This window comes from Girardinichthys multiradiatus, chromosome 12 (genome assembly GCF_021462225.1).
Source record: "Girardinichthys multiradiatus isolate DD_20200921_A chromosome 12, DD_fGirMul_XY1, whole genome shotgun sequence".
NCBI lineage: Eukaryota > Metazoa > Chordata > Actinopteri > Cyprinodontiformes > Goodeidae > Girardinichthys > Girardinichthys multiradiatus.
Genome location: NC_061805.1, coordinates 36041600 through 36053915, shown reverse-complemented (window position 1 = coordinate 36053915; position 12316 = coordinate 36041600). Strand labels below are relative to the sequence as shown.

At 39.0% G+C, this 12316-nt stretch overlaps 1 long non-coding RNA gene across 1 annotated transcript; it reads left to right on the top strand.

Annotated features, from left to right (window-relative positions):
• Positions 1 to 1702: 1702 nt before the first annotated feature.
• On the top strand, positions 1703 to 2304 carry LOC124877330. The gene is made up of 2 exons (XR_007040494.1): positions 1703 to 2157; positions 2230 to 2304. It is a non-coding gene; the product is annotated as an uncharacterized LOC124877330 (long non-coding RNA).
• The last annotated feature ends 10012 nt before the right edge of the window (positions 2305 to 12316 follow it).

The following is a 12316-nucleotide window of genomic DNA, read 5'->3' as shown; positions in this document are numbered from 1 at the left end:
GTCCAGAAGGCCACTATTGACACCCTCAAGCAAGAGGGTAAGACACAGAAAGAAATTTCTGAACGAATAGGCTGTTCCCAGAGTGCTGTATCAAGGCACCTCAGTGGGAAGTCTGTGGGAAGGAAAAAGTGTGGCAGAAAACGCTGCACAACGAGAAGAGGTTACCGGACCCTGAGGAAGATTGTGGAGAAGGGCCGATTCCAGACCTTGGGGGACCTGCGGAAGCAGTGGACTGAGTCTGGAGTAGAAACATCCAGAGCCACCGTGCACAGGCGTGTGCAGGAAATGGGCTACAGGTGCCGCATTCCCCAGACCTGGGCTACAGAGAAGCAGCACTGGATTGTTGCTCAGTGGTCCAAAGTACTTTTTTCGGATGAAAGCAAATTCTGCATGTCATTCGGAAATCAAGGTGCCAGGGTCTGGAGGAAGACTGGGGAGATGGAAATGCCAAAATGCCAGAAGTCCAGTGTCAAATACCCACAGTCAGTGATGGTCTGGGGGGCCGTGTCAGCTGCTGGTGTTGGTCCACTGTGTTTTATCAAGGGCAGGGTCAATGCAGCTAGCTATCAGGAGATTTTGGAGCACTTCATGCTTCCATCTGCTGAAAAGCTTTATGGAGATGAAGATTTCATTTTTCAGCACGACCTGGCACCTGCTCACAGTGCCAAAACCACTGGTAAATGGTTTACTGACCATGGTATCACTGTGCTCAATTGGCCTGCCAACTCTCCTGACCTGAACCCCATAGAGAATCTGTGGGATATTGTGAAGAGAACGTTGAGAGACTCAAGACCCAACACTCTGGATGAGCTAAAGGCCGCTATCGAAGCATCCTGGGCCTCCATAAGACCTCAGCAGTGCCACAGGCTGATTGCCTCCATGCCACGCCGCATTGAAGCAGTCATTTCTGCAAAAGGATTCCCGACCAAGTATTGAATGCATAACTGTACATGATTATTTGAAGGTTGACGTTTTTTGTATTAAAAACACTTTTCTTTTATTGGTCGGATGAAATATGCTAATTTTGTGAGATAGGAATTTTGGGTTTTCATGAGCTGTATGCCACAATCATCCGTATTAAGACAATAAAAGACCTGAAATATTTCAGTTAGTGTGCAATGAATCTAAAACATATGAATGTTAAATTTTCATCATGACATTATGGAAAATAATGAACTTTATCACAATATGCTAATATTTTGAGAAGGACCTGTATGCAGGGTTCTGTCTGAATACACTGTCTTCTTCCCACTTTCCAGAAGCATTACTGTTTAGTTAACTGCTTTCTAATTTTCCTATGAGTATGAGTTTATGAGTGTGTTTATGCGTGGTCATTTGTCCTGTCTGTCTCTGTGTTGCCCTGAGACAGAGTGGTGATCTGTCCAGGGTATATTCTGCCTCTTGCCCTGTGATTGCTAGATATATTCACCCCCGTGACACTGCAAGGATAAGTGGTTATAGATGATGAATGGATGGATTATTTTGTAATTTAGCAAACAGAAATAATTTTGGTAATCTTAATTGACACAAAACAAGAAATGTTTAAGCCGACTGAATGTGACAGATGAATGAAAATAGCTGTCTCTTAGCAGTATGTAAATTTATGTGTCTGGTTTTCACTGTGTGTGTGTCAGGATCTGTCTCTGTGTGCGTTCCACTTTGTTTTTTTTTCAGCAGGTTCAGTTGGAGGGTGGAGCTGCACGCTGCCTCTCACACCTGTGAGTCGTTAGGCTCGTTATGGCATCTTTTTAGGGAGAGGGTTGCTGAGCATTCGACGCTTGAGTGTCGTCCTTTGTGGTACCTCAAGCCCTGTATCCTGTTCTCATTTTACAAGCTCTCTGAGATCTTCTTGTGACCTAGCTCTGTTCCTTTTTTAAGTTGCCTTCCTGGATCCTTCTGGTGGTTCCTGTGCAACCTGTTCTCACTCTCCTTCTGAAGTTCCCCGTTTGGATCGCAGGCTTACCATCACCGGGTTCTAGACGCTCAGCTGCCTAACCTGTCCACCCTCCAATGAACTGTTTACCTTTTGGAAACACGGACCTTCCATCCAAGAACTCTAACCTGTCCACCCTCCAATGAACTGTTTACCTTTTGGAAACACGGACCTTCCATCCAAGAACTGACCACCCCTCCCGGACTCCATTCCTGCCAGCAACAGTAAGCCTTCATCACTCAATCTTCCCCTCCTCACTCTGAAACAATACTCACCGTTCTGCTTTCTCTCCTCAGAGGACGTTCCGCCGGAGCCGCCCTGAATTCCTCATTCATGTCATATCCCTTCTGAATAAATCTCTTAAAACTTCATTTGTCTCTTGAAAGTTTCTGCATGTGGGTCAAGAAGCTCGGTAAAATGATGACAGTCTTTAACCTATGTAACTGCATATATACTGTACATGTATATATGTTTGTATCTACTGTATGTGTCAGTTAAGTATTATTAGGCCTGAGAAGTGAAAGAGCTGCGAAAGCCTATTGTAATTTCAATGTGTCTTGTTATTATTATTCAAATTAAATTAACTGCCTCTTGGAGGTATTCCCTAAAGCCATCAGGAAGTCAGCCATTTTGGGTGAAATGGTAATCTTTGGCTGTTTTTGACTTTTCATACATGTCGAACTTTAACAAACTCCTAAGGATTTTGAGCTATCTTCATATTCCTTCCTGCCCACAGCCATCAGCATCTACAACGGCTCTTTGAGGAAACCTTCATAATATGAGCTATAACAATATTTAATTTCCCTTTAGGATTAATAAAGTATGATGATATATATATGATATATTTAAATAAAAGTTTTTCTAAACATACAAAAATCTTTAGAGATAACTATACACAGATCGCACAATAAAAATGCGTTAGCTACTCCATTCTTTTTTCACTTGGAAATGTCCCTCTGTGACCTTCTTGACCCAATCATCTTGAAAGTGTGTCTAATGACAGATAACAAGTTGGTCTAACTTCGTTTGAAACACATAGACTGTACTGTGGAGGATGTGGCTGTGGCGACATGGTGATGTGGGACATCTCACCATGAACATGGCTTTAATTTCCACCTATATTATCTGATTTGCACCAAATTCAATATGATCAATCATAGTCCAGCCCCCAAAAGATATCTAGTGAAATATTTGGTGGACGTGGCCTCATTGCTCCACAGCGCCCCCTAGGTGATTTTTAAAAATCAGCCCCAAGCCATGCTTTGACTGAGGATTATGGAATGCGGTACACCTATGTAACTTTTCAGGAACTACAAAAAAGTCTCTTGGAGCCTTGGTCCAAATCCCACAGGAAGTCAGTCATTTTTGGTATGAATTAACAATTTTGACCCCATTTTTGCCGTTTCTAGCCTCCATATCTGAGTGAACTCATCCAACAGCTTTTGACTTACAGACTTCAAGATCACTGAATATACTCTTAAGGTATTGGGGACCAAACGTTATCAAAAGCCTTTTGTCTCATCAAAGCACTTAGGTGTGCCCTAGCCTCAAAATCTGACTTCTCGCCATAAAAGACGAAATTGTTATAGCTCATACAAAGAAAGTCGCAGAGACCTTCTGGGATTGATCAACATTGGGCCCTGAACAATATTCAATGATCAGATGCTAATATCATTGAAGCCCCGCACCCTGATAACAGGAAGTTTAATGTTTTACTTTGAAAGGTCCATATTTGATCCCCTTCACCTATTCAACCTGAAACTGTCCCCAGTGACAGATAAGAGGATAGCCTAAGTTGGTCTCCAGTACTAACTGGTTTGGATGGAGGCTGTGGCTGTGGCCGTGGCAGTGTGGCGAAGTCTGATGTCATGCCATGGCCTTAGGTTTGGCTCTAAATTACACATGCACAGTCCGATTTCCTCTAAACTGAAGATGGTTGATCGCTGTCATCTCCCAAACGCCGCTATTGGATTACATTGTAATTTGGATCAACAGCACCCCTAGGAAACTTCAAATGCTCTATCTCCCTCTTACATCATCGGATCCACACCAAATTTGGTATGCATCATCGTGGATGAATGCTGAACTTGTTGGCAGTCAATTGATGACATCACTTTAGCCCCACCCACTAGCAACCAAATGACAGGTTTCCTAGCTGACTGACATTCCTTGACAGTCTCTAGAAGATTTAAACTTTGTCTAATTAGACTTAATAATTTTGATGGCATTTTCAAAGCATGATACGAAGTCTTAATTATTCCTTCGCCATCAAACAGGAAGTGAGTGCAGTTGCTATCGGGAAGGTCGGATTTAGAATTAGGAATGCTTCTCACCGGAGCAGAGCTGGGCATGACCTATGAAGGCTTGTTCACAGTGCACCTAGCGGCGACATGTGGAATTGAGCAGCAGGTTCGTAAGTGGTGTGTAGGAGGTGATGCCAGGCTCCCGCCATCGCGACACAGGCCAAGTAGCACTAAGTTGCGAGGGCCGCCTAATGATGCTTGCAGCTTTAATTATTATTATAGTTGCCTACTGTATGTGACATTAGTATAGTGTCACTCAGATTTTAAAGAAGTTAACTAATACACTAAAGATATACTTCAAGGAAAGTACCAATTGACACATTCGTTTTGCTTGGCATTTTAAAAACAAGTCTGAACAATAAACTGTGTTAATATGTTAATATTATTGAATGGGTGCAATGTGTACTAGAGTTAAGTTGGTTTCAAACACCCTCAGAAGCTCATCACACTATTCTTTTGTTTTTATGCTACAACACAAGCCACAGAGATTTACACAGGAGTGAAAACACTCAAGGGCCAGTAGGAAAATGAAAATGACACAATTGTAATTTAATTGAATGATGTGGTTGAACTATGTCACTGATTAATAGTACTTAAAGCATGAATATTAATCAAGTACTCATTTGTGATACTTTGAGTTTGGTCCAAACTGCTTGCTAAAGCCTTTGAAATGTGGTTAATCAAGAAGACCCCCCCCCCCCCCCCCCCCTTTGCTTTTATGTGTTTTAATGCCTTTGACGTTTCCCATAATATGCAGATATGGGACTGACAATTCAATTGGACTGCCCACATTAAAGATGATGCCTTTGGCAACATTGATTCTCAGTATGGACTTAAATGAAGAGAAGCAAGGAGATCCTCTGTTGCCATTCATAACATTACACAAAGAAAGCACCACATAGCTTTCATTGTTTCAGTAACTCCCTTTACACCACATATATTGCAAATATGCAATGACTAAAGGAGGGAAAAATAATATATATTTAAATTTGCACGCAGTGAAGAGAAGGTGAAGGAGAATTATGTGGAAATTAAGGCAAATACAGAGAAGAAAGAGCTAAGGAAATTGCTTCATTTTGTTACCATGGCCACCCGAAAATGCTAGTCTTTCTCTAACTACAGAGAGGATGGACATACAGGGACCCAAGTACAAAAGATATATTTTTATATAAGGAGCTGTAGCAGATTTGACAAATGCAGAAATTTAAAAAAATATGGAGAAATATGTTTCCTTTACATTTTGTTTTTTACTTTTTTCACTCCTGCATGGCTTGTATCATATAAATATTTGGAATTCTCTGCAGTAGTGACAGAAATCCTATTTATTACCTTTACAATTATGCTTCTGGAAAAATGTCATTTTGGTATTACAGAAGGAACAGTGTAGGCTAAAAAGCCAGCCACGCCACTAGTCATAATCTACCTTTCAAAAGAGCCAGATGGAAAGGGTAAGGTTTCAGTAAAAATATTGTTTTTGGAGGGAGGTGTACAGCTTGCTTTCCTGGTCTCAAGCTCTCTCATGCTCTTTGTGTTCTTGTTTCAGTGTCTTTCAAACCCCCCTTCTGCTCTGCTTCATCCATTCCTGTCACATAAAACCAACCATGCTCATCAAAATAAAGCACCACAGGACCATTAAGGTCAAACTTTCTAAATGCTCTGACATCCTGATTATGATAGGGCCACATACCCTATTTATCTATAAACATCAGATTCTTACTTCTGATTTGAGCTCAGCACTTTTTAATCACTTGACTTTGTGATGAAAACTCAATTTGGAGCCTCATTAGCGGTGGTCCTAAATCAGCAATCTCACCTCGAGACGTCTGATAAACATACAGCCCATAGGTCTGGGTCTGGGCTGTGGGGCAGAAAGGTATGTGCTTAGTTGTGATTGTGTGCCACGGCCTCTCATCATTCTCCATAGCTGAACACACACAGAGCAACCTTGTGTGAAGCAAGGAGGTGGACAGACATACTGAAGTCTGTTTAAACCATGCATAGTCCTTTATGGCCATAATGCAAAAACAATTTCTACTATGATAAAGATATTTAAACCATATGACATATGGCACTTTTATTCAAGCTTTGCCATTGACTTATCTTTGGGGATATTTTGAATATTTCCACCTCCACTTACATGATGTTTTTCTATTGAATTTATTTGACAGGTACAGTAACTTTTAACATTTTATTAGTTTTTGTGTTAGAAGATTGTCAAAGACCCCACGCTCATTTTATGTAAGACGAGGTATCCACCACAATTCTATTTAACAAGAATCCCAATGGAAACTATGAGAGCCACAACAATGTTATATTGAGAAAGGTCAGGGATAAAGCGTCAGAACAGTTTAAAGCAGGGTTAGATTATACAGCAAAATTCTGAGCTTAGAACAAATCAAGGGGCACTGATCAATCTTACGAAAACAATAAGAGTATGACAAAACCATAAACTTACCAAAACACGGCCTTCTGCATAATCAGAGAAGTAGGCAAGAGGCCCATGGTGACTCTGGAGCAGCTGAGATCCCTTGCTAAGGATGGCAAATCTGTTGACAGAAGATTTATCTGCCAGGCCCTCCCTAGCCTTTTAAGAGTGGCAAAAAAGAAGCCATTACTAAAATAAGGCAAGAAGAAAGCCAATTTGCAGCATGCAACATGCATACTGGTAATTTATCAGCAAGGACATGGAACCTGGTCAAAGTAAAAACATGTTAGGGGTTGCAAAAGACTTAAGACTGGAGTTAAAGCTTATATTCCAGCAGGACAAGGCTCCAAACATAGCCCAATCTCTAAATAAATGCTACATAGCCCAATCTCTAAAGAAATGGTTAAGATCAAAGCTTATTTATTTATTAGAATGACCCAGTTAATTGGGAATAATTGGCTTGACTTGATGTACGTGCTAACAGATGCTCTCCATCCAATCTGACTGAGATTAGGCTATTTTGCAAAAAAGAATGAGCCAAAGTTTCAGTCTCTAGATGTGAAAGGTGGAAGAGACATTCCCCCCCAAAAAACTGAAGCTGCAATTGCCTCAAAATGTGATAATACAAATGTTGGGACCCCAGACATGGGTTACAACATGAATGAACATGGACTTTGAACTGTAAATAATCAAAGGCCGGTATTAACCTTTCTAGAAATTTTAAAATAAATCACATTAACCTACTTCAAGCTCAGCCCAAGAAGAGGAGGAGTCAAAGCTGGAATCTCTGTCCCAAAAACACGTTCCCCCCTTCCGCTCCTTCTCAATCCGGCTGGAGCCCACAGCTAACGGAGGGAACCGTGCATCAGCTGAAGGTCTCTAAGCTTGTGTGCGAGTATGACTACTAAGTTTGGAAAATCCTTGGATCCAAACGTGACTGCGATCAGATGGTCGAATACCCGATCTTGTGCATATAAAGTTAAGTATGACATGTTGTTCAAGATGCTCTAACGTTCAACCGAAAAGGAGGTGTTTAAGACAAGCCTGTCTTCCTTTTTAAGGCCCAAAGAAGCAGCCAGAAAGACCCAGCACCTCTAATTAAAGCCTTTTTTTTTACCACAGCCTGGAGGAGAAGGCAATGGGACCGCAGTATCGCATGCCTTCCTGCATGCACATTCAGGATGCGAGAGCTACCCCGCCGCAATGTGCCTTTGTGTACAGTTCGGTCCACACGTGGACAACAACTTCGCTTCCTGAAACCAGCATCCTTTGGACCCTTTCACTCAGCACGGTTCATGAAATAATGTGAAAATGTTTATTTCATGACATTTGCTTTTTTGTGTTGAGAAATGCAGCTATCTAAATGCAAGCAGACTAGCTGCTCAGCTAATGGTTTGTTCTGTGTTGTGTTTTAAGTTTAAGACAACTTTATTCAAAAGGGTGATTTTTAAACACAGATTGTCTCATCAACACTTATGCATTTTAATCCTTTTATTAATGGTATTTTAAAGGTACATGTGTGACTTTAAAAGAGTGGTAACAAGCTATAAGTTTCCTTTGTTAGCTCCAACCGCTAACAGCTAAAGCTATGCATGTGACTCAGGTGATAAATAATTAAGGATCATATATCCAGAAAGGTTGTTAGCTTCCAATCTAGTAAAAAGTATTTTCCTAAATATTATTTTCCTAAAGATGATACCTAATTAAACGTCATTAAGAATCATTTATCCAGAAAGGTTGCTAGTTCTTTTTCAAAATAATATTCTCATAAATATAATTTCATATTTCCTTAATAATATTTTGAGAATGAATCATCCAGAAGGTTGGTTTTATTCAGCAAATCATTCTTGGAAATATGATTTTATTAAAATTATGTTTTATCTGATATTGCAGTGTGATTGGTGATTTAAAGGTATACCAATTATTGTCTAAGTTAGTTCCAAGACTAACTTAACCTAATTTCCAGATTCCTTAAGATAATTCTTGGTTCTCACACATAAATAATATTGAATGGTAATGTTGCATCCCTCTTTTGGTCATGGTTTTAACCATCTTTGATTTACTTGTTCATATTGTAGATAATTCATTGGTTTTTGGTTTTAGTTGGATTCTTCTAGTATAGTAAAGAGCTTATTGATTGACTTTGAGTTGAGTTATTTTTATTGATAAATTCTAGTATTTTAATAAAATATGTGAATTATTTTCCATGTGCAGAGTTTTGCTATTCAGTAGTGCCAGAGCTTGGCTCAACCCTTTTCTCTATTGTCCTAATACCACCAGCTTGTTGGGCTGGTATTCACAGGACAACACTTGACAGACCAAATTATTATTTCATTAAATATTAAATAATATAATCATAGTAATAATTACAAGACAAAATATCTGGTCATAATGATTTCAGTCATAACTGTTAAGCATAGACACGTACATAGATTGCACAATGAATCTAGGGCTTATACACACAGGAAGTGTGACACTGAAGTGAACAGAAAAACAAAGGATATACCTGTTTTTAAAAACTAAACTTGGTTCATGGATTTGCTAAAATAGCATTTACAATTAACTTTTAATTGTTCTAAAGATAATTGTGGGGGCTGTTTAAGACTACTGTAAATGACTGGAGGAGTATTCATTATCTCGCACTGTATTTAATAAGAAAAGATACTTGATTAAGATGATATGTGCCATGCACACACCATAAAGAGTAACAATTAAATTGCAGAGATCTGTCAACAGGGTCTGTTATTGTTCTGTGAATGGGTTCAGCCATCAAACAGGTGGGTGCCAAAAAGCTGTTGCCAAAGGTGACAGTAAAATATCTGCTGTATGCAGAGAACCAGAGCTATCAGCCTGACGTTATTTTGACTTCTACATCTACACCAAATAATTCATACCCCTATGTGTAAAGTTAGGTCCATATATAGTCTTTTATGATTTTTGTTTTTTTGTGGTTCTTGTTAGTGCTGCAGGTATGGGCAATAAAGTTTCATCTGCTGACCTGCACATAAATATACCATGCATGAATGTTACTTACATTACTGTGTTTTCAGAAAAACTGGAAGGTCTCTGAATTAAAATATTGCAAGATATAATAAACTGTTCAGTAATATTTAGATAAAGCAATATGTAATTACTTGTCTAATTTTTTCAAATATTTCAGCATGCAGACTAGAATTTAACCAAACATCAAGTTTACGCCAACTCTGCTTATGACAAGGACCCCAGTTATGGCATTTTACTACATTAAGACCAGGTTTAAGGATCAAAAATATTTTGTCCTGTGTTTACACCCTTAAACACACTATAATATTTGTCAAAAAACATCAGTTGGGATACACTGTTATCCTAAACAACCCTAAATATACATGTGTGTAGTCAAAGATAATTGCACATAATCAGCATAGCTTCAAGCCAATCAGTGGGGTTCTCACAGGCTACTGTAAGTTGTTAAACAAACACATCTAAATATGCCTATAGTAACATAAACCTGTCCCTGGGTTCGTTACAATAATTATTAAAATACTCTTTCGACAATGAAATGATAAAGCATTTGGGGAAAAAGGAAAGCAAGCTGTTTTTCAAAAGACACGCCATGCCAGTTTTGTGGTTTAGCTCTTGTCACCTATTCAGCTGACAGAATGTTTTGTGTTTTGCAGCTGGCATAGTCCATAGTGTTGAAATAGCAGGAAATCTCACCCTCAGTGACAAACATGAGCACAAATACAGACATATAAGCATCAGCAGTTAAGGTCTATACTAGTTTTCAAATTATTTTACTCGATATTGATTAGATTAGATTTTGGTATGTTGGTTGGCAAGCCTGGATTGACAGACATCCCGAGTCTATACCCTCTCTCATAAACATTTTTGTCATAAACCCACAAAGACAATCCCCTCTCTGAGCTGCCTCCCTGCAGGCTTTAAAAAATCAAGTTTAAAACACAAAACTAGGCATACAGTGGAAATAAGTGTGGTCAACACTTCGTTACACATAACTGTTGTTGGGCATCTCACTTTTAAAAGGTAAATGTACCACTAGCATATTCCTTTTCAGTTTTCCTCTATTTTCAAGCATCACCGTTCCTGAAGAAACTACACTTTGTTACAGTCCATATTTTGTTCTGTCTTGACGTGCTTCAGTGTAGCTCGTCCTATGTGTGTTAATGACAAGAAACTGTGTTTTTGCCTTGTATACCCCATCCAGCTGGGCATACAGACCATATTTACTCTCACTCACTTAAAACTGTGCACTTATATTTATATTATATTGTAGATATGTTTGTACTGTTTAATTTGTATTGTATTGCACCGACTACGCCAAAACAAATTCCTTGTATGTCCAAAAACGTACTTGGCAATAAAGCTTTTCTGATTCTGATTCTGATTCTGATTTAATTGCTACATAATGTACTAGAGCACCAATGTTGGGTTACTCTTACACAATGCAGCCAAAACGGGACAGTGGCTAACTTGCTTGCTGCCTGAGTCCTTTCACTAAAAACAGTAAATAGGCATCTAAGTTCTGTATTGAAGTATTTAGTGAAACAGGCTAATGAGAGTTACCGATAGACCACCTTGAGATACATGACTTGACCTTCAGAAGGTGAACTTAAGAAACATGCATAATGTTTTGAATCATTAAAATTTTTGTGTCATCTTCTTCTGATATATTAGTTCATTGTCTGTTGTGCACTGTAAAATAAGGAAGTTATGAGAGACCTATTTGTCATTACATATCCACCCTAATCCTGAAACAAATGCTGTAGGATCGATTGTTGGAACATCCTCTATTAAAATAGCAGACATTGCTGTGAAGCTGTTAGTTTTGCTGGCTAACATGCTGTGAGCTGTATTTTTGATGAAGCTGGCTTGCATTTTAGCTAAATCTATTTCATTTAGCTTGTTTCATAACCACACGCTTACGGACATGTTCTTCTGAAGTTCAGTACTTTGTGTACTGTTTGTCACTGCACACATAATAAGATAAGTTGCTTCAACATGTTTGTATTGAAAATGCACCCAAAGTGAAAGAAATTGTTCTGCAATCTGAATTCCCATCGGTTACCAAGCAATGAGGCACCAAGAACAATGTGGATGAAAATCTAAATATGGCGTCATCACCCAAACCCTTCTAAGCCTATGTGAGCTCCTTTCTTGAAGGAAAATCCATACCTCATGTTGTGGCTTGACCACCACAGAAGAAACATCTGCCTCTGAAAAGGATAAACTTCAATGCTGAGAGAGTATCAGGTATGTGCACATATTTGTGCAGCACTTCGATAAACTATTGCTGTCTCAAAATTGCTGTAGAAATCAACTTTGACATAGATATGTATTTCCACTGGCTAGAATCTAATCCTGGTGATATATGGTGTTAAGTCATTTATGAAATCTCTTAATCCCCAAGCAGCAGAATGATTTGATGTTTTAACTCTGTATGTCCTCACTCAGTCAGCTCAGTCAACTGGCTGCTTTTTCAGCAGTTGGCTGATAACAGCAACACAGTTATCTTTAATACAACAATGAAGTTTAACCCTTATCTTAGTCACAAACAAACAAATAAATGTGTCATACTAAACTGAGCAAAAAATACAACTGTTTTCTTGAAGCAAGAGTGGCCACTGCAAACTCAAAGTCATTCTACAACAGATCTTA